Genomic DNA, 22164 nt, shown 5'->3' with positions numbered 1-22164 from the left:
ATCCTCCCACCTGTCCCAATATGTCCCTCATCTCTACATTCAACTCCTGACCTCCGTCTTACCCTCAGAAAATAAGACACTTTGTTAAGAAGAAACATGAGGAACAATAGTTCATTGAGAAAATAGAAGTTTCATTAGGGTAGAACTCCTTTCTCTTTATGCCAAATCTACAAATATGATTTCCTCTATGCACAGATTTTACATTTACCTTTCTATTTTGGGGAAGAATTGACTTTGAGCCCTTGGAACATAAATTTCTCCAGTTGCCCTCTTTGCCTTTCCAAAGACTGACCTCCATTTTGGACCTCAGCATCACAGCCTTTTTTGGTTCTTTCCCAATAATATGAAATATGCTCCACCATCTCCCGTTAAAAACAAATTCTTTGACCTCATACACTCCTCTAGCCCTGTATCTCTGTCATATGTCAGAGCAGATCTCCAGAAAGGAGTCATCTATGCTTACCATTCTTCAGTCTTCACCTAAGTACTTATCATTTCCTCCTCAATCAGCTCATTTTTTCAGTTTATTTTAATTCTTTGTTAAATGCATATTACACATCCCTGAACACCAAGGTGAAAGGCACTGCCTCTGTTCTCCAAGATCTCTTAGTTTACTGATAAAGCAGATAGGATTATAGCATAATAAGCAATATTCTATAATGTATTAAATGGAAATGCCCTTGAATGACTGAATGCTCATTTTTAAACTTTACCAAATTTCTCACTTTTAAAAATTGAGATATAATTGACATATAACATTGTATAAGTTCAAGGTGAACATATTGATTTAATACACTTATATTACAATATGATTGCCATTATAGCATTAGCTAATACCTCTATTGTGTCACACAATTATAATGTCTTCTGGTGGCGGGAACTATTAAATCAAGTTTTAATTTGACTTTGGCTTGCAGTGAAACCATTCTTGTTCAGGTAATCAGAAAACTCCATGTTGCTAAATCCAAGGGGCAACTTCTATATCTTTGTGTTACCTGACTTCTCAGAAGCTTGTGACACAGGTTTTTGAAATATTCTCTTCTCCGTTTCCGTGACAACATGCTATTTTGCACATCCATCTACCTAATTTGTGGTCTCTTGTCTTGCCCCTTTGTCTTTCCTTCCTCCTATTCTGTCCTAGCTGGTCATGTCAATCTCCTTGCCAAAACATTCCTTTCTCTAGTCTGTCCTCAGCTATTTCTATATCTTTACATATTATATTACTTATGCTTTCCCAGTAGATACATATCTTCTGCCCAAATCCAGCCCCTGATCTATCTGATGCTTTCAACTGTCCATCTAATAATTTTCCCTTAAAAGCACAATGAGGATCCCCAACTTAATATTTTCAAAATAGAGCTCTTAATTCCCACCATCCCCTCCAAAATCCTTGTTCTTTCCCTCACTCAAATCGAAGTCATCATCATCTATGATATTTTATCAAGGCAAAAAACTAAGCACCATTATTGATTTATTCCTCTTAGTCAATGCTTCACACAGAAGTCATCACTAACGTTTATCGTTTCTATCTTCAAAATTCTTTTTTTAATTTTTAAAAATTTATTTATTTAATTTATTTATTTTTGGCTGTTTTTGGTCTTCATTGCTGCGCACGGGCTTTCTCTAGTTGCGGCGAGCAGGTGCTACTCTTCACTGCGGTGCGTCGGCTTCCTCATTGTGGTGGCTTCTCTTGTTGTGGAGCATGGGCTGTAGGTGCACGGCTTCAGTAGTTGTGGCACACGGGCTCAGTAGTTGTGGCACATGGGCTCAGTAGTTGTGGCACACGGGCTCAGTAGTTGTGGAGCACAGGCTTAGTGGGATCTTCCCGGACCAGGGCTCAAACCCGTGTCCCCTGCATTGGCAGGCGGATTCTCACCTGCTGCACCACCAGGGAAGCCCCTCTACCTTCAAAATTGATACAGACTTTGATCGCATCTTTCCGCCACCCACACAGCCGTGCTAGTCCTTGTCTCCATGGTCCTTTTTCCTTCTATAACTGATCTGCCTGCTGCTCTTCCTGTTCTTCTTGGATTCCCAACACAGCAGCCAATATCTTTTCCCATTACTTCCTCCCCCCTTTTGTATTTATTATTATTTTGTGATAAAAACACTTAACATAAAATCTTCTCTCTTAGCAAAATTTTAAATAAAATTTAAACTATACAGTAGTGTTAAGTACTGTATACACTATTGTTAACTATAGACCCTATGCTGTATATTAGATCTATAAGGCTCATTGATCTTGAGTAACTGAAACTTTGCGCACCTTGGCCAATACTTGTAATATTTTAAAATGTAATATTTAAAAAATATAAATTACATTGCCGAGTGTGATATTCCCTTGCTTGAAAACACTCAGTGATTCCCTTTTGTCTTCAGAATAAATCCTGCTTTCTTTCCATGGATTAAAAGTCCCAACATAATCCATCTCTTGCTTCTTTCTCTAACTTTGTCTTATTCCATGCTTTCTTCCTTCCTAACTTGCTCCAGATAGAGACTTCCTGGCCTCCTTTTCGTTCCTTATACTTGCAGCCTGATTCTTCTCCTAGAGACTTGGCTTTTGTCATGTGTTCCAAGAGGCATGTACTTCTCTGAGAGTATTCCCTGGGTTGTTCATTCTTCTGCACATCTTGTAACCAGAAGCACTGCCTGTCTTCTTAAGGATGTTTATATAGCCTCAGAAGACACAGGTACTTCTGTCTCCACAACAGAGCATATTTGTTTACTGTCCAGTATATATTCCTCTTTGGCCAACATTGGGAAAGTTTGCTTTCACTTCTTTCTAAAGAATTTGGGTCCTGTGACACCTGCCTACTGTGTGTACAGTATCCTCCTGTGCCCTTCTGCATTGCCTCCATGAGATCTGAGGGAAGAGAAATGTATGTGAGCGTGAAGCTCATGTTGCTTGCAGTGCAGGGCCATGACTAATAAAACCCTTTGTCTATGAACCAGGAGTGTCGTTTCTTCCATCAGCATCGAGGAAACTGGTTACCTTGCAACCTGTTAGCTGGCAAGAAGGGTAAATCTCAGACTCTACGCAGTTCTTAATAGGCTTTGACAAACAATTTCAAAAAATTGCAGAAACATTATTTGCTTTACCAAAATATTCACTTCAGGGTTCTTTCCAGGAACATATTTAGGTTAGTTACAGTATTATGTAATTTGCCATAGCTCCCTAATATTCTCCTTCCTCCTTCTTCCAAACCTCATATGCACTCTTTCCAGGAATGCATATCGACCTATGTGTTCATATGTTTAGGAATATATGTCAAGGAAGGTAGTAACCTACTTCACAAAAATTGCTGCCGTCTACACATAACTGTCAACAGAGTGAAAGATTTTACTATCGGTTTTGCACAGTTATCTGTAGAAGGCTCTGTACCACATCTTATTATATTTAATATGATGCAAAAATAATGCACTCTGTATTTAATGGTGTCCAAGTAGCTCATTTTCATATATACATGAAAATATACATTTATATATTTCTGCCTTCAAAATTAATTGTTTTGAAAGCATAATTGGCTGTTATGTATATTTTTAAATTGTGATTTTAAAATTATAATTTGTTGTATGATACTTTTGTCTTTCATAGGCAAATAAATTATGGCTTTCATTTCAGGGATCCAAAGAAAACTTTTCAATATAGCCATAGCTAATTAGGAAGCCTGGAACAACTGAACCTCAATAAATAGATCTCTTGTTACTGACTATTCCTTCAGAATGGATTGTACACAAATATCTTAATGTACACCTCCAATTTTTTTCAGGCTAATGATAAAAGTTGAATTCAGAATTTATAGATGAACAACTTTTTCTCATTCTCCCAGGTCTACCTCAAAAGATACCTCCTCCCTAAAACTCCTAATTCTCCTATAAGAATAAATTATTGCTTTTTCACTCCTCTAGTATCCTAGGTTTGCCCTTATTTACTAAAGTATACAAACAAATATAAGCAAGATAAAGTGGATTAAGAATGACAGAAGTTTCTTTTTGTTTCCCACTGATAGTGTGGTGGCTTCATAATCACCAGAGACTCAGGCTGTTTACTGTTTACTATTCTCAGCATGTGGCTTCCTTCCTCATGGTTACCTCATGGTACATGACGGTTTCTGGAACTCTGCTCATTACGTCCCCATTCTAGGGATTCAGCTGGAGGGAAGGAGACAGCATCTTTTAAAAAGACTTTCTTGGAACCTCACAGAACACTTTGTTGCCCTCCTTCCCCCAGAGATTGGTCACATGGTGTCTTAGCTTAGCTGCTATAACAATAATACCATAACCTGAGGTGGTTAAACAACAGACATTTATTTCTCACAGTCTGAAGGCTGCAAAGCTCAGGAGCTGGCAGATTCAGTGTCTGGTGAGAACTTTCTTCCTGGTTCGTGGACCACCATCTTCTCACTGTGTCCCCACAGGGTATAAGGGGTGAGGGAGCTCTTGGGATCTCTTTTGTAAGGGGACGAATGAGGGCTTGACTGTCATGATCTAATCACTTCCCAAGGGCCTCACTTCCTGATACCATCATATTGGGGATTAAAATTCAAAGTATGAATTTTAGGGTGGACACAAATATTCAGTCCATAACACATGGCTACTGCAGCAATAAAGGAGGCTGGGGAAGAATTACTCTGGGGGGTTATGTATCCAGCTAAAAATTGATTCTGTCACTCAAGGAGGGAATAATGGTAGCTGAGTAAAGAATTATCACTCTCAACCACATACTTCTACTTAATTCTTATGTTATTTTGTCTGATCAAAATTAGTTTTCACATAAATGCTACCATCACTAGAAAACTATAAGTTCCTTGGAGGAAGGAATTATGCATTATTTATCCTATTTCCTAACACCTAGCAGCATCTTGTCATGTAATTTATCCTTAATCAATATATGCTAGCTTTAATAGTATTTGTTGAATAACACAGGCTACTATATACCAATTTTAGAAAAAGAACTTTAAATTCCTTTTAGTAAACTATATAATTCCCATGATAAAATCCTGTGAAGATACTTTTTATGTTCGCAACTTTATTTAAAAAGTACCTCAGTCAACCTCAGACAAATCATTTACTAGAGAGTGGAAATGAATTTTGAATGTAAGCACAGAATTTATATTCACCAATTTCTTAATTAATTGGCTCCCTCAGTCATAAAATATTTACCAAGCGTTCTTTGCAAGGCATTGTGGCAGGTGTTTGGCATACAAAGATGAATAAGACATAATCCCTGATTTCAAAGAACTCACAATCTAGTGGACATCTGCTTTGTGTATGAATGTCATTGCCTGTTATATACTTTACATATGGCACAAGTTTTTAATATCTTTACATTCTGGTCTGAGTAATTTTTTTTTGTAATATTTTCCTTTGATTGACCCCATAGACTAGCAGCAGCAGAAGACATAGCTTACCCCTCCATCCTTTCCCTTGTAATTTTCTGTAGGAAAAGAGACAAATTTGAATCTTGGAGGAGATATTCCTTGATAAGATATTCCTTGATAAGATGTTTATGAGGCAAATAGCAATTAATAGTGCCAGGGTAGACTGTGGTTGGCTACATGGTTCACTTCCCAGATCTCCCCTCAGAACCAAGGCATTCATTTCTCCAGTTTCTGAGACTGATGCTTGCCAAAGATTCAAATCTGAGTCCCTCTTGAGGACTTACGCTCAGCTGAAGGAGCTGCCTCTTCTAAGGTTATGCCCCACCCCCAGAGGAAGCTTATGTCCAGTGACTGTGAGAAGATAAAAATTCTATCTCCTTTTGTCAATGGGAAACAACTCTAAGAACCCTCCTATTTCCGTAGCTCTCCCTAAGACCAGCTGAGTCCTTTGTTGTGACTTAATCTCAAAGGATAACTACTATCCTTTAAAAGCTTGAAAAAGCCATACTCTTAGGCATGGGGGCATGAATCAGCAGTTCTTGCATATTCTCAGTAAATAAGAAGTTTCAGTCTTCTGTTACTAGATTCACATTCTAGTGCTTTTTTTAAACTATATTTACAATACAGTGGGCCTGGGGTGATTTTGGGGTTTAGTGACAAGAGTAGGAGGGTAGAATGTGAAGGGCTATAAGGACATTTTCTTGGGTGAAAGAGGGTGTATGGTGTGTGTATTTACTGCACTGTGTTGTAATTAGTATATATAGAGAGTATAAGGCTGTAATTACAGTGTTGGATCCTATTAAGATAATGGTAAAATTTGATCTTGAGAAGGGTGATATAACTATGAACAGTTCTCTGATCAGATTAATAATTGTGGGTAAGGCTAAGTTTGTTAGGCTTGCTAACAGTCACCAAGTGGCTATTAATGGGAGGAAGGTTTGTATGCCTCGGGCTAAGGTTTTTGTTCGGCTATGGACTCGCTCATAATTTGAATTTACTAGGCAGAATACTATAGATGATGTGAGGCTGTGGGCGATTATTAAAGTGGTGACTTCTATGTAACTTTGAGGAGTCTGGATGAGAATAGCTGCAATGACAAGCGCTATATGGCTGATGGAAGAATATGTGATAAGTGATTTTAGGTCTGTTTGGTGTAGACACATTGAACTGGTTATGATTATTCTCGTAAGGAAAGCATAAGAAAAGGGTATGCTATGAATTCTGTATTGCTGTAATTCATAGCATGCCGTAGCCCCCGAGTTTTAGTAATATGGTTGCAAGGACTAGCCTGCAATGGGGCTTCTATGTGTGCTTTGGGTAGTCAAAGGTGGAGGCCATAGAGGGGTATTTTTACCATAAAATGTATTATGCAGGCTAGTCATAGGAAGACGTTGGATCCGGAGTTGGGTAATGTTTGGGTTCAGTATTGGAGTACTAAGAAGTTTAGAGACCCCGCAGTGTTTTGGATATATACGAATGCTACTAGAAGTGGGAGTGACCTGACTAGTGCACAGACTAGAAAATAGAGCCCTGCATCAAGCCGTTCTGTCTGGTTACCTCATCGAGCGATGATAATGAGTGCAGGAACTAGTGTAGCCTCGAATATAACGTAAAATAAAATTAGTTCTTTGGCGGTAACCGTTATGATTTAAAATGTTTGTAATATGATTAGTATAGTGGTGTATAGCTTTTTAGGGTTAGTGATTCTTTGAGCAGGTGAGATTGGCTGGCTATTAATATTAGTGGTAGGAGTCATATTGTTAAGATCAATAGCGATACAGATAAGGAGTCGGAAAAGAACATTAATGAGAAATTAAGGCTGTTATCATTAAACTGATTAAGGAGAAGCAGGCTTCTGAGGCTAACTAGCAGCTATGGGCTGTAGCATTAATTCAAATTATGTTATTTTTTGATAATCAAGTCAGGGGTATTAGTATAATCGTAGGAACAATAAATTTTAACATTGGAGGAGGTTAAGGTTTTGCACGTAGTCGGTGCCATATATATTTGATACTATTACTGACGAGGATGATCCGAGTGTGGCTTCACAGGCTGCGGACACTAACAGGATGACTGGTAGTATGCTGGGTAAGGTGGAGTGTGAGTTTAGGATCATTAGAGTTGCCATGACGAATAGTGATAATATTATGCCTCCTAGACGTAATAGTGAGGCTATTAAGTGGGATTGATGTGTCAGCAGCCCTACAAGGGATACTGTGAAAGTTATAATAATATTTATATATACTAAAGGCACTTGGTAATTAGGAGTTTAGTCATAATCTAATGAGTCAAATTCATTTGTTTTATTTTAAACTAAATACCATATTCAGTTCATTCTAGTCCTTTTGGAGTTCATTCATAGCCTAGGCTAATTGCCAATAATGAGATTAGGAGCAGAGCTATGGTGAGTATTGTTTTTAGATTATTTGTCTGAGTTGCTCAGTGGAGGGGAAGTAGGAGGGCAATTTCTAGGTCGAAGAGAAGAAATGTGATTGCTACTAGGAAAAATCTTATCGAAAAATGCAGGCAGGCAGATCCTATGGAGTCAAACCCACATTCATAGGGACTTGCTTTTCCTGTGTAAATATTCAGCTGGGGTAGTCAGAAGGAGATGAGTACGAGCAATGAGGCCAGTGCTGTGTTTGTCAGTAGGGCCAGTATTAAGCTTATTATTCTTTTTCGGGCTCTATGGAAACTGACTGATTAGAAGTCAGTTGTGCTAATTAATACTAAAAGAATTATGAGCCTCATCAGTAGATAGATATGTAAAGGAATAGTCATACAGCATCTACAAAATGCCAGTATCAAGCAGCGGCTTCAAAGCCGAAGCGGTGGTTGGATGTGAAGTGGTATTTTAATTGGCGTAGGAAACAGATAATAAGGAAAGTGGACCCAATGATTACGTGCAGTCAGTGGAATCCTGTGGCCATGAAGAAAGTTGATCCTTATACTCCGTCTGAAATTGTAAATGGAGCTTCATAGTACTTTGAGGCTTGTAGGAGTGTAAAATATACACCTATGGCGCTTGTAATAAAGAGGGCTTGGAGTACGTGCTTGCAATTTCCTTCCATAAGGCTGTGGTGGACTCAAGTAATACACACGCCAGAGGCTAGTAGCGCGGAAGTGTTGTGGAGCGGTACTTCTAGAGGGTTTAGAGGGCGAATGCCTGTTGGTGCCCAGCACCCGCCTAATTCAGGTTCAGGGGTGAGGCTTGAGTGATAGAAGGTTCAAAAGAAGCCGGTAAAAAAGAGGACTTCTGAGATAATAAGACTACCCCATATCGAAGCCCTTTTTTGACGATTGGTGTGTGATGGCCTTGGAAAGTACTCTCTCGAATGACATCTTGCCATCACTGATATATTGTTAGAGTATTAGTTAGTAGGCCTAATATTAATAATATTATCAAGTTGAAGTGGAATCACAAGATTAGGCCCGATGTCATTAAGATGGCTGAAAGGGCTCCTGTAAGAGGTCAAGGACTGGGGTTTACTGTGTGGTATGCATGCGTCTGGTGGGTCATTATGTATTGTCATGTAGGTAGAGGCTTACTGGGTGGGTAAACACATAGGGTTGAATTATAGCAACGGCAAATCCGAGGATAGTAAGTAGGATAAGAATGATGAATGTAATAAAAGCTGTAGCAGTGCTGATACTTATTAATGCTAAAGTTGCCCCTCCGATTAGAGGAATCAACAAGCCTCCTGCTGTAATATTGGCTGTTAATTGCACGCTAGTGATACTGGTTGGATAAATAGGCTGGTAGTCTTGATAATTACTAGTATAGGGATGAGGGAGTGGGTGTTCCTTGTTGTAGGAAGTGAGCTAAAGATGCTTTTGCTTTGTTACGAAAACCTGTAATCACAGAGCCAGCTCATAGGGGAACTGCTACTCCTACATTTATTGAGAGATGCATGGTAGGTGTAAATGAGTGGAGTAGTAGCCCTAGAAGGTTGGTTGACCCAATAAATAGAATGAGTGGCATTAGTATTAATGATCAAGCCTGCCCCTTGTGATTGTGGATGCTTATTATTTGTTTTGATGTGAGTTGGATTAGTCATTGTCAAAGAGAAATTATGCGATTATTAATTAGTCGATTTGATGTCGGAAATAAAATACTTGGAAACATAATAATTAAAGTAACTACAGGGAGACCTATTATTGTAGGGGTCATGAAAGAGGCAAGTAGATTTTCGTTCATTTTGTTTCTCAAGGGGTAGACTGTTTTTGCACTTTGGTGTGTGTTAACTTTGGGTTGAAGTAGTAAGTGTACTTTGAGACTTTTAGTTGAAAGATAATAAACAGTGCTAGAAACATAGATAAGATGGTAATGCATCATGTTGATGTATCTAATTGTGGCATACCATTAAGGAGAGTCTTAGCTCTAGGTCTTTAACTTAAGAGGTTAATGCTGCCTAGCTTCCTAACGAGTTTATTGTATTGATGCAGATCATTTTTTGAAGTAGTTTAGGGGTACTAGTTTGAGGACAATAGGCATGAAACTATGATTTGACTCACAGATCTCTGAACACGGTCCGTAATACAGACCTGGTGGTGTTGATATTAGGGTTGTTTTATTTAGGCGTTCCGGGATCGCGTCTGTTTTCAGGCCTAGGGAAGGTACAGCTCGTGAGTGCAGTACATCTTCGGGGGAGATCAGTATTCGGATTGTTATTTCTATGGGCAACACTACTAGGTTGTCTACTTCTAGCAGTCATAACTCCCCTGGTTTTAAGTCTGATGTTGGGATTATATAGGACTCAAAACTTAAATCTTCATAGTCAGTGTACTCGTAACTTCAATACCACTGGTGACCTATAGTTTTCACAGTAAGAGATGGGTTGTTAATTTCATCTATCATGTAGAGGATTCACAGTTACGGCAGGGCAATTAAGATCAAAATAATGACCTGTAAGATCATTCAACTGGTTTCTACTTCTTGTGCGTCTATTGTGCTGGTATATGTTAGCTTAGTTGTTAACATTAGTGAAATGATATAAAGAACCAGAGAACTAATCAAGAAGACAATTACTAGTGTGTGGTTGTGAAAGTGTAGTAACTCTTCCGTGATGGGTGATGTTGCATCTTGAAATCCTAGTTGGAAAGGATATGCCATAGATACATACAGGATTTCCACCTGTGACTTAACTTTGACAAAGTTACATCAATTTTTACTAATACCTCGTTTATGGAGAAAGACATAGTGGTTATGGTGTTGGATTGAAACCGATAAAAGAGGGTTCAATTCCTTCCTTTCTTGATTATTTTAGATTGACGTAAGTTGGTTCCTCAATTGTATAATATGGTGGAGGACATCCATTTAACCATTCTAAGTTTGTAGTAGTAAGTTCTACTGCTAGGACTTCTCGTTTGGATGCGAATGCCTCTCAGCCAATGAAAATTATCAATATGACAACTGTTAATGAGATGAATGAGCCTATTGATGAAATAGTATTTCATGTTGTGTAGGCATCTGTGTAGTCAGAGTATCGTTGAGGCATGCTGGATAGACTTAAGAAATGTTGTAGGAAGAAGGTTATGTTGACGCCTACAAATATGATTACGAAGTGGATTTTTGCTCATGTTGAGTGTATATCCTGAGGATAGTGGGAATCAGTGTACAAACATTCCTATGATAACAAAGACAGCTCCCATTGGGAGGACATAGTGAAAATGTGCAACTATGTAGTAGGTATGATGAAGGACAATATCTAATGATGAATTAGCTAGGACAATACCTGTTAGCCTGCCGAATATGAAAAGGAAGATGAAACGTAGGGCCCACATCATGGCTGGGGACCACTTAATATTATCCCCGTGGAGTGCTGCTATTCAACTAAACACTTTTACCCTTGTTGGGATAGCAATAATTATAGTGGCTGATGTAAAATATGCTCGTGTGTCAACGTCTTCACCTACTGTGAACAGGTGCTGGGCTCATACAATGAACCCTAAGAATCCGATTGATATTGTAGCTCACACCATGCCCATATATCCGAAAGGCTCTTTTTTTCCCTGAGTAATAGGTTACAATGTGTGAAAATATCCCGAAACTGGGCAGGATTAAAATATATACTTCAGGGTGTCCAAAGAATCAGAACAGGTGCTGATACAAGGTTGGATCCCCTCCCCTTGCAGGGTCAAAAAAGGTTGTGTTTAAATTTCAGTTAGTAATATAGTGACTCTGGCTGCTAGTACAGGGAAGGATAATAGAAGTAATACTGCTGTGATTAATACTGATCATACAAATAGTGGTGTTTGATACTCGGATGGAGCAGGTGGCTTTATATTGATAATAGTGGTAATAAAATTAATAGCCCCTAGAACTGAGGACATGCAGCTAAATGTAGGGAAAAAATAGTAAGGTCAACTGAAGCCCCTGCATGTGCTAAATTTCTGGCCAAGTGAGGATACACAGTTCAGCCCGTACCTGCACTGGCTTCAACTATTGACAATGCCAGCAATAATAAGAAAGAAGGAGGGAGTAGTCAAAAATTCATGTTATTTATACAGGGGAAAGCCATATCAGACGCTCTGATCATTAGAGGCACCAGCCAATTTCCGAAGCCACCAATTATGATGGGCATAACTATAAAGAAAAATATTACAAACGCATGGGCTGTTACTTCCACGTTGTAGATCTGGTCGTCTCTGAGCAGTGTTCCGGGCTGGCCTAGTTCAGCATAAATTAGTAGGCTCAGGCCGGTACCTACTATTCTGGTTCAGGCACCAAACAGCAAGTATAAAGCACAGATGTCTTTGTGGTTGTTTGAGAATAATCAGCGGTTTATGAACATAGGTAAAATGGCCGAGTAGGCATTAGACTGTAAATCTAAGACAGAGGTTAAGTCCTCTTTTTACCAAGCCCTGTGGTGAATTGTCCATATTGAATTGCAAATTCAAAGAAGCAGCTTCAATTCTGCCGGGGCGGTGGGAGAAGTAGATTGAAGCCAGTTGACTAGGGTATTTAGCTGTTAACTCATCGTGGGAGATGTATCCCTCCAATCTAGTGAGGATTTAGCTTAATTAAAGTGTTTGATTTGCATTAAATTGATGTAGGATATAGTCTTGCAACGATTATTAGGCAGGAATTAAGTAAATTATACTTGCTCAGGGCTTTGAAGGCCCTTGGTCTGGTTTAACCTAAACTCCTATTCCAACACGGGTAGTATTGGTGTGAGAGGCAGGAGTACTGTGGATATTACGATCATGGTTGGTAGGAGGATTATTTGCTTTGTAGAGTCAAATTGCCATTTTATTGTTATGTTGTTTGTGGAGGGGAATGTGGTCAGTGCTGTGGAGTATGTGAGTCGCATGTAGAAATACAGACTAAGTATGGCTATTAGTTATTGTTTTTTGTCATTTCTTGGATAATTATTCATTTGGGCATGAAACCTGACAGTGGCAGGAGTCCTCCTATCTATAGCAGGGCGGCTAGGGTAAGGGCTGTGAGAATACGCATCATTTCCTATGTGGGATAGGGATAATGTAGTGGTGGCTGAGCTGGGAATAAATAATACGAATATAGTGAGAGTTATTATAATGTAGATGACGAGGTTTAGAGTTGTCATAGTTGGGTTGTATAGTAAGATGGCTGTTATTCATCCTATGTGGGTGATTGATGAGTAGACCATGATTTTTTGGAGTTGGGTTTGATTTAACCCACCTCACCCTCCGATTAGAATGGACAACATGGATACGGATAGTATTAGGCTTAGGTTGATTGATGGCGAGATTTGGTAAAGGACTGATAGAGGTGCAAGTTTTTGTCATGTCAACAGGATTAGGCATGCTGTTAATGCGATGCCTTGTGTTACTTCGAGCGCTCAAAAGTGAAAGGGGGATAGTCCTAGCTTTATGGCCGGGGCTATTGTTATTACTGTTGATGCTGCTGGGTTGAATATTTTTGTAATGGTTCATTGTCCGGAATAGAGTACATTAATGATGACTGCTATTATAAGTAATATGGATCTGATGGCTTGCGTTAAGAAATATTTAGTGGAGGCTTCTATGGCTCGTGGGTTGAAGACTTTTATTATAATGGGGATAATGGCTAGCATATTTATTTCAAACCCAATTCAGACTAGTAATCAGTGGGAGCTGGTTATTACAACCATAGTCCCTAAGACGACAGTTGCTAAAATAATGATAGAGATAATGGGGTTTATTAGTACGGGAAGGACATAAACCAACATTTTCGGGGTATGGGCCCGTTACCTTATTTAGCTGACCTTACTATAGAATGTGGTGTAATATGGTAGCATGGAGAATTTTGAATTCTCAAGGGTAGGTTCAATTCCTATAGTTCTAGAAATAAGTGGGCTTGAACTTCTATTATTTACTCTATCAAAATAACTATTTTATCAGACATATTTCTTATGTTTGTGGGGGGATGCTTGCCATTATGCTGAGTAGTGATACATGTCATATGCACAGGGCTAGTGTTAAAGGCAGGAAATTTTTTCAGAGAAGGTGTATTAACTGGTCATGTAAGAATCGAGGGTAGGATGCTCAAATTCATAGGAAGGATACTGTTAATAACAGTGTTTTGATGATGAAGTTGATTGTATATAGCTCTGGTGTATGTGGGTTATGAGGGCTTGCCGCGTATTCTACATTAAAATCGGATAAGAGCTCGGTTTCTCCTTCTGTTAGGTCGAACGGGGCTTGGTTGGTCTCTGCTAGGGTAGAAATAAATCATATTATGGCCAGTGGCCATGATAGGAAGATCAACCATAGTTGCTCTTGTGTTGTGGTGAGGGTTAATAGGGTGAAAAACCCGTTTATTAGGAGTACAGATAAGAGAATAATTGCTAGTGTTACCTCCTATGAGATTGTTTGTGCTACTGCTTGTAGAGCCCCAATTAATGAATATTTTGAGTTGGAGGCTCATCTGGACCATAAGGTAGAGTGCATGGCTGGACTTGATATGGCTAGTATAAATAACACCTCTAGGTTTATGTTAATGAGGGGGTATGGCATGGGTAGGGGAATTCATATTGTTAGGGCTAGAGTCAGAGCTAGGATCGGTGCGATGGTGAATATGGAGGTGGAGGATGTAGCTGGTCACAGTGGCTCTTTAATGAATAGTTTGATTGCGTCGGCAATGGGTTGAAGTCGGCCATGTGTTCCTACAATGTTTGGTCCTTTTCGGAGTTGTATGCAGCCTAGGATTTTTTGTTCTCCTAATGTTAAAAATGTTACGGCTAAGAGAATAGGAATAACAAGCATTAAGATATTAATTATAAAGATTTTGTTAGGGAAAGGGTTTGAACCTCTGGGTATATAGGTTAAGTTTTATGTAATTACCAGGCTCTGCCGCCCTAACTAAACCCTGGTCTTGGGTGGTTGTTTAGTGTTTGCTTATTAAGTTGATATTATGTCATTAATTGCTTTAAAGGCGCTTGTTTAAAGTGGGCCTTATTTCTCTTGTCCTTTCGTACTGGGAGAAATACATAACAGATAGAAACTGACCTGGATTGCTCCGGTCTGAACTCAGATCACGTAGGACTTTAATCGTTGAACAAATGAAATTTTAATAGCGGTTACACCATTGGGATGGCCTGATCCAACATTGAGGTCATAAACTCTATTGTCGATATGCACTCTAGAATAGGATTGCGCTGTTATCCCTAGGGTAACTTGTCCGTTGATCAATTTTTTTGGATCAGAAAGTGATACTATGCTTTGACTAGTGGGTCTAAGCTTTAATCACTTAGAGGGTTTTTTGTGCTCCGAGGTCACCCCAACCAAAATTACCAATCCATGTGAAATTTTGTTAGCCCTTGGTGGTTTAATCTTATCTTTTTTTTTTTTTTGATTAACTGAAGCTCCGTAGGTTCTTCTCGTCTTATTTTGTTGTACCCGCCTCTTCACGGGGAGGTCAGTTTCACTGATTAAAAGTAAGAGAGAGTAAAATCCTCCTGTGGCCATTCATAGAAGTCCTTATTTAGGGAACAAATGATTATGCTACCTTTGCACGGTCAGGATACCTCGGTTGTTTAACAGTCATCACTGGGCTGGCATTGCCTCTAATACTAATGATGCTAGAGGTGATGTTTTTGGTAAACAGGCGGGGTTTGTGTTTGCCAAATTCCTTTTACTCTTTTTAATCTTTCCTTGGGTGCACAACTGTGTTGGATTAACAGTATGTTTAATAGATAGTCTAGTATTGGGCTATATTTATTTACTGTTAATTATCAGTATATTATTAGTTGCTAATGTAAACTTGTGCAAAGAGAAATATTTCTTGCTACTCATATTAACAGTGTTGTATCTGTAATTTTATAGATTAGTCCAGTAATAAGACTAGGAGTTAATTTAATATTGCTATTAAGATATATTTATTGTTGAGCTTGAACACTTTCTTAATTGGTGGCTGCTTTTAAGTCAACTATGGTGCTGTTTGTTTTTACTCTCTAGTTAAGGTTGTACCCATCTCTAAAAAGCTATACCTTTTTAGACTAATGTTTAAATATACATTGAAACTTATAAGCGGTTCTTAGTATTGTGCAACGTTGAACTGAAATTCTTTTTCTGGGCAACTAGCTATCATCAGGCTTGTTAGGCTTGTCACCACTACTTATAAATCTTCTCACTATTTTGCCACATAGATGATTTCGTTCTAGTAACTGTTTATAAGTAGCTCGTCTGGTTTCGAGTGGTTTAACTTAAGTTCTCTTTGTTAAAATTTTGCTAGTTAAATCATTATGCAAATGGTACAAGGGGTAAGCTTTGCTTTTTGTTACTTTTAATGTTTCATCATTCCCTTACAGTACTTTCTCTATAGCACTGTTAGTATTTAAATATCTATCCTCTATACTTTAAATGTTAGGTGAATGTTTTATTTGATTGGCTCGTGCTAGTATGATGGGAGGTGTGTGGGCTAGATTTAGTTCAAGGCATTCATAGGCTATGAAATCTAGGTGTAAACTAGGTGCTTTATTTAAGCTATGCTTTGGTTTATCCAAGCACACCTTCCAGTATACTTACCTTGTTATGACTTATCTCCTCTTATATGATCAACTAGTATCTGTCAATAAGTTGTGGTTTTTGTCATAATACTCGAGGAGGGTGACAGGCAGTGTGTTCGATTTCTCTCACTGCCTACCCTTATTTCCTTCAATCCCTCTCTCATATGTTGCTCCCAAGAACACTCCTTAATAAAATTCCTCCATGCAAATCTCCATTGCAGAGTTTATTCCTGAGGAATCCCAATGACAGCACTTTGTTCTCTCTGGTATTTTTTTTTAAAGTTTTTCTATAACACCTCACTCTTATTTCTACTTAATCATAGCTAATAATAGTTCATTATTCTACTTTACAATATGTATCCTCACTGCAAAGTAAGCATGGAGAATACATGTTCTTCTATAATTTATATACTTTACTCCATTGTATATTTTTGATTCAGTACTTCCTCTTAGTTCACTGACTAATCCTATGGGAAATGTTTTATCTGATTTGTGCTTTTCTGAAGAGCCCCAGTTTATTAGAGTACCATTATATTATCTATTAAGATTATCTATCATTTTCTAATAAATGTAGGGTTCAAGTTTCTTTCATTTATCCTATGAAGCAGATTTTTAAAATTCATGCAGAGATATTACTCTTCTGCTTCAGTGCAGGTTTCATTAAAGGCATAAATCAAAAAGGTCTTTTTGCAGGATAGAGCAAATCAGAATTCAAGTAAGTAACTAAAGTATTGCTTTTGGGAAAGCTGAAAAACTTCCTATCCATTTTCTTGATCAATTTCAACATACCAGAATGGCCTCTTCCAATTTCCAGTTTTACGCACTACCTTTTTTATGTGTCTTTCTATCTATGCAATTAAGATTTATTGAACATCTATCTTGTTGCACAAGATGCATGATTACCCAGGCCCCCCAAACACATGATGCTGGTAACAGCAAAGTTTGTTACAACATACAAAGAGAGAATAAAATACAGAATCTCTCACAGCTGTTGCCCAGGGGCATGTCTGTGCCAGCAGCCTCAAGAAAGCACTCTAAGAGGGAGAATATCACTCCCAATCTGAGCTCCATTTTTGTGCATTGATTTGAAAGGGGTGTGTTAGTTTGCTGGGACTGTCCTAACAACCAAGTATCATGGAATGTGTAGCTTATCCAGGTAGCTTAAACAACGGAAATGTGTTTTCTTACAATTCTGGAGGCTAGCAGTCTGAGATTATGGTGTCATCAGGGTTGGTCTCTTCTGAGGCCTCTCTCCCTGGTTTTCAGGTGACAGCCTTCCTCTGGTGTCTTCCCATGGTCTTACCTCTGTTCGTGTTTATGTCCTAGTCTCCTCTTCTTAGAGTGGCACCGGTCAACACAATACTGATGGAGAAGAGCAAAATTGGAGGAATGACGCTACCCAAAGTCAAGACATACTATAAAACTACTGTGCTCAAGACAGTGTAGTATTGTAAAAAGGATAGAAAAATAGATAAATGGAACAGAAAAGAGATCCCAGAATAGACCCTTATAAATATAGTCAACTGATCTTTGACAAAGAAGCAATGTAATGCAATGGAACAAAAATAAAAGTAGACTTTTCAACAAATTGTGCTATAACAATTGGATATCCACATGCAAAAAGAAAAATCTAGACAGAGACCTTACACCCATCACAAAAATTATTTAAAATAGATCATAGACCTGAATATAAAATGCAAAACTATAAAAATCCTAGAAGATGACATAGGAGAGAGCCTAGATCACCTTGGGTATAGCAATGACTTTTTAGATTTAATACCAAAGGCATTATCCTTGAAAGAAATAATTGATAAGCTGGATTCATTAAAATGAAAAACTTCTGCTCTGTAAAAGACATTTCAAGAGAGTAAGAAGACAAGCTACAGACAGAAAATGTTTGCAAAAGACTCATTTGGTAAAGGACTGGTATGCAAAATATACAAGGAACACTTAAAATTCAACAATCAGAAAACACTCAACCTTGTTAAAAAATGGGCCAAAGACCTTAATGGACACCTCACCAAAAAAAAAAGATATACGGTTGGTAGAAAAGCATATGAAAAAATGCTTAACATCATAGGTCATCAGGGAAATGCAAATTAAAATTAGATGCCACTATACATTTATTAGAATGGCCAAAATCCAGAACACTGAAAACGCGAATTGCTGACAAGAATGTGGAGCAACAGGAACTCTCATTATTGCTGGTGGGAATGCAAAATGATACAGCCATGTTGAACTATGGAGACAGTAAATGTACCAGTGATCACCAGGGGTTGGGGGAAAGGAAGACATAAATAGGTGGAGCACAGAAGAATCTTAGGGCAGTGAAAATGCTTTGTATGATACCATAACAATGGATACATGCCATTATACATTGGTCCAACCAATAGATGTACCACACCAACAGTGAATCCTAATGTAAACTATGGACTTTGGATGATTGTGATGTGTCACTGTAGATTTAGTAATTGTACAAAAGTGCCCCTCCAGTGGGGGATGTTGACAATGGGGGAGGTTATTCATGTGTGGGAACAGGGTAAATGGGAAATCTTTGTACCTTCCTCTCAATTTTCCTGGGAATCTAAAAGTGCTCCAAAAAAAAAGTTCTCAAATATAAGCCCTCTCTTACTGTCCCTCCCTGCCCCCCTCCCCACCAGGTGAAAATAGAAAAAAATAAGCTAAATCCAGCAGAAAAGTTAGAATAAAATATATATAAAATGTATACCATACAAAATGTGTGTATTTCTTAGAGGTGTGCTGCGTGTTTATTTCTGAGTTTCATAACAACCAATGGAAACAGCACTAGGCCATCTATTGTATAATACATAATATTCACAATTATAACTATAATTTTGATATTCCTAATAAATATCTGAGTATAATTATCCTGCACTGAAAATTGAGGAGCAAAAGAAGTTAAATGCAACTCTTTGGATTTTAATCATCATTTTTTTTCCCCCATAGAGGTTTTGATAACTCTCTGGGAAAAAAAATTCTACTTTACAAACTACCCTTTTATTCTTTCATCTTCTTTGCTCCACATTCCTTTTCTTGCCTTTCCTTATTTCCCTCCATTTCTACTCACTAGTAAAGGACCAAAAAGATTAGAGAGGCAAGGTCAGTATTGGAAAATATTTGGTCAGGATTAATTGGGGAGAATAAACTTAATTACAATTTTTGTCTTCTCCAAAATATATTTGGATACACGACATTTCATGCCATTCATCAGCTAAAAATGCCTCAGTAGCTAATGAACTTCCCTATCAGATATATTAATTAGGATTCACATATCATTTATTAATCAGTGCATGCAAACACCAAGAGAAGTTTTTGTATCATAAACAGCAATTATTTACTAGAAAATTTATAAATGTATCATTAGCATATTTTCAAAAAAATCTTTGAATATGTACTAACATGTCTCATTCTGTTTTGTTGGCTTCCCAAAGGCTAAGCACCAAATTTTACCTCCAAAAACTTAATGGATTTTAGTTTCAATAGTCAGTTCTTTATTGCAAATCATTTATAAAAAAATGTATGTTTACCAAATGCCAATACCAGACAACCAGAGAGGAGAAGGGTGGCCAGAGTGGTAGTTGCTAGAACATGAAGACAAATTAGCTGTTACAGTGTCAATAATATAAATTGCTCTTGGCCATGTTGAAGTTCCTCTTCTAGTCTATCAGTGTGGGACAGTGAGGTGCTAATGATACCCCGAGGAGCTGCGAGGAGGCAGCTGGTCACAAAAACTGGACATGTGCTAATTCAATATACATTTTAGTGACCTGGAAGATTCTCAGAGATCCACTGTGGAGTGATGAGTTAAATAGGAAATTGGATACTAAAGCACATAAATTAAACAGTACAAAAATGTCCCTTCTCTTTCTGAGACATATATTAAAGCAGGTAATTATTTTTAATGGTCTGTAAAAACAGTGAAAAGAAGTCTTTGGTTGAGCAGCTGAAAGGAGTTGCTTCACTCATTAACACTTTCTAGGTCTAGCTCTATTGATGACTCCTTCTCTCTTTTTCTCCCTCTTCCCCTTTCTTTCCTATTAAGGTTGCAGTTTTAGGGTAGGCACCCAGGGGACATGTTATGTTACAGAGTAGTTGATAAAGAGTTTCAGGAAGGGTTCACTCCATGCTCTCCTGTCACCAAGGATGCAGGAAAATGTTGATATGTTACAATAAAAAGCTGGTGGTTTGGAGAGTCACCCTAAGAGAATGGACCTTGGCCAAATTTCCACACACACTTATTCACTATTAGGTGTGGATCAGTGGGCTAACTTGAATTCTTGATGTGTTAGTGAAAAAAATGGGTTCACTCGCCTGATGAGCAGCAAAGCCAATCTACTGACACTGGGTTGACACCGGGGAAAGTACAGTGTTATTTTGCAGGGCCAAGCAGGGAGAATGGACAGCTGATGTTCAAAAGACCCGAACTCCCTGACGACTTGCAGGAAAGAATTTTTAAAGGCAAAGTGAGGGAGATGGTCGCGAGGTGTGTGATCAGCTTGTGGACATCCTTCTTACTGGCTGGTGGTGAAGTAACAGGGTGGTATTTTCGTAATCTCAATTATCAACCTCTGATTCCAGCCAGTTTGGGGTCTATGTGCTGGTGGGCAGCATGCAGTTAACTTCTTCTACTTGGTTGGGGTTTTAGTATCTGCAAAACGATTCAAGGATATGTCTCAGGATATTATCTACAGACCTTGAGGAGCAACTAAAGGTCCTTGACTTTGTTTAATGGCTAAACTACTACAATTTTGTCCTACCTGGCTATTTTTGTTTGTTTGTTTCCTTGTTTCTGCATTTTTTAAAATTCTATGATTAAATTTGCTCTTTGGAACTTGGATAAGTCCTAGGAGGCTAAAGATTTTCTACAAACAAGAGGCAGGGGACACAGAGTGGTCTGTCCCCAGGAAGGCCCCACAGGGTCCTGCTTGGTTCTAGATGAAGGAAAAAAAGAGATGTGGAGAGAAGAGAGCAAAGGAGGGAGAAGAAAAAGGAGAATAGTGAGTAGGCTCTAAGATGGACCCCAGTGATCCCTTATTCCTGGTATTTATGACTTTATGTAATCCCCTCCTCTTGAGGGTGGTCTGCACTTATAGTCATGATTCTAATCAAGAGACTACAGCAAAAGCGTTTGAGAGTAGTTTCCAAGATTAGGTTATAAGAGAATGTGACTTCTGTCTCGCGTGTCCTTTCTTCCTCTCTCTCTCTCCCAGTGCCCTCACTCTGGAAGAAGCAAGCTGCCATGTTGCAAGTAGTCCAATGGAGAGCCCCATATGGCAAGAAACTGATGTCTTTGGCCAATGAATAGTGAGTACCTAAGCCTTACCAAAAGCCATGTGAGTGTTGCTTGGAAGAGAATCCTCCCCAGTCAGCCTGGAGATAACACCAGTCCCTGCTGACCCCTCGATGGCAGCCTTGTGGGAGACCTTGAGCCAGAGGCTCAACTCTGTATATACATGTACACATACACATATATAGATTTATTGTAGGAATAGGTTCCATGGTTATGGAGGCTGAGAAGTCCCAGGATTTGCAGTCTGCAAGCTAGAGATGTAAAGCCTGTGGTGCCATTCAGTCCAAGTATGAAGGCTTGAGAATCATGGGGGCCAATGGTGTTAAGTCCTGATCTGAGTCTGAAAGCTTTAGAAGCAGGAGCTCCAGCATCCAAGGGAAGAAGGAGATAGATGCGTCAGCTCAAGCAGGAAGAGCAAATTTGCCCTTCCTCTGCGTTTTTGCCCTTTTCTTCTATTGTTTTATCTACAAAACTATGTATTATACTTTTAGGTTTTTAAAAA

The sequence above is a fragment of the Delphinapterus leucas genome, chromosome 3 (assembly GCF_059928025.1).
Source record: "Delphinapterus leucas isolate spDelLeu-1000000601 "Yukka" chromosome 3, BTC_Dleu_Yukka2, whole genome shotgun sequence".
Taxonomy (NCBI): domain Eukaryota; kingdom Metazoa; phylum Chordata; class Mammalia; order Artiodactyla; family Monodontidae; genus Delphinapterus; species Delphinapterus leucas.
The sequence above is the reverse complement of the archived record's forward strand: the minus strand, read 5'-3'. Positions refer to the sequence as shown.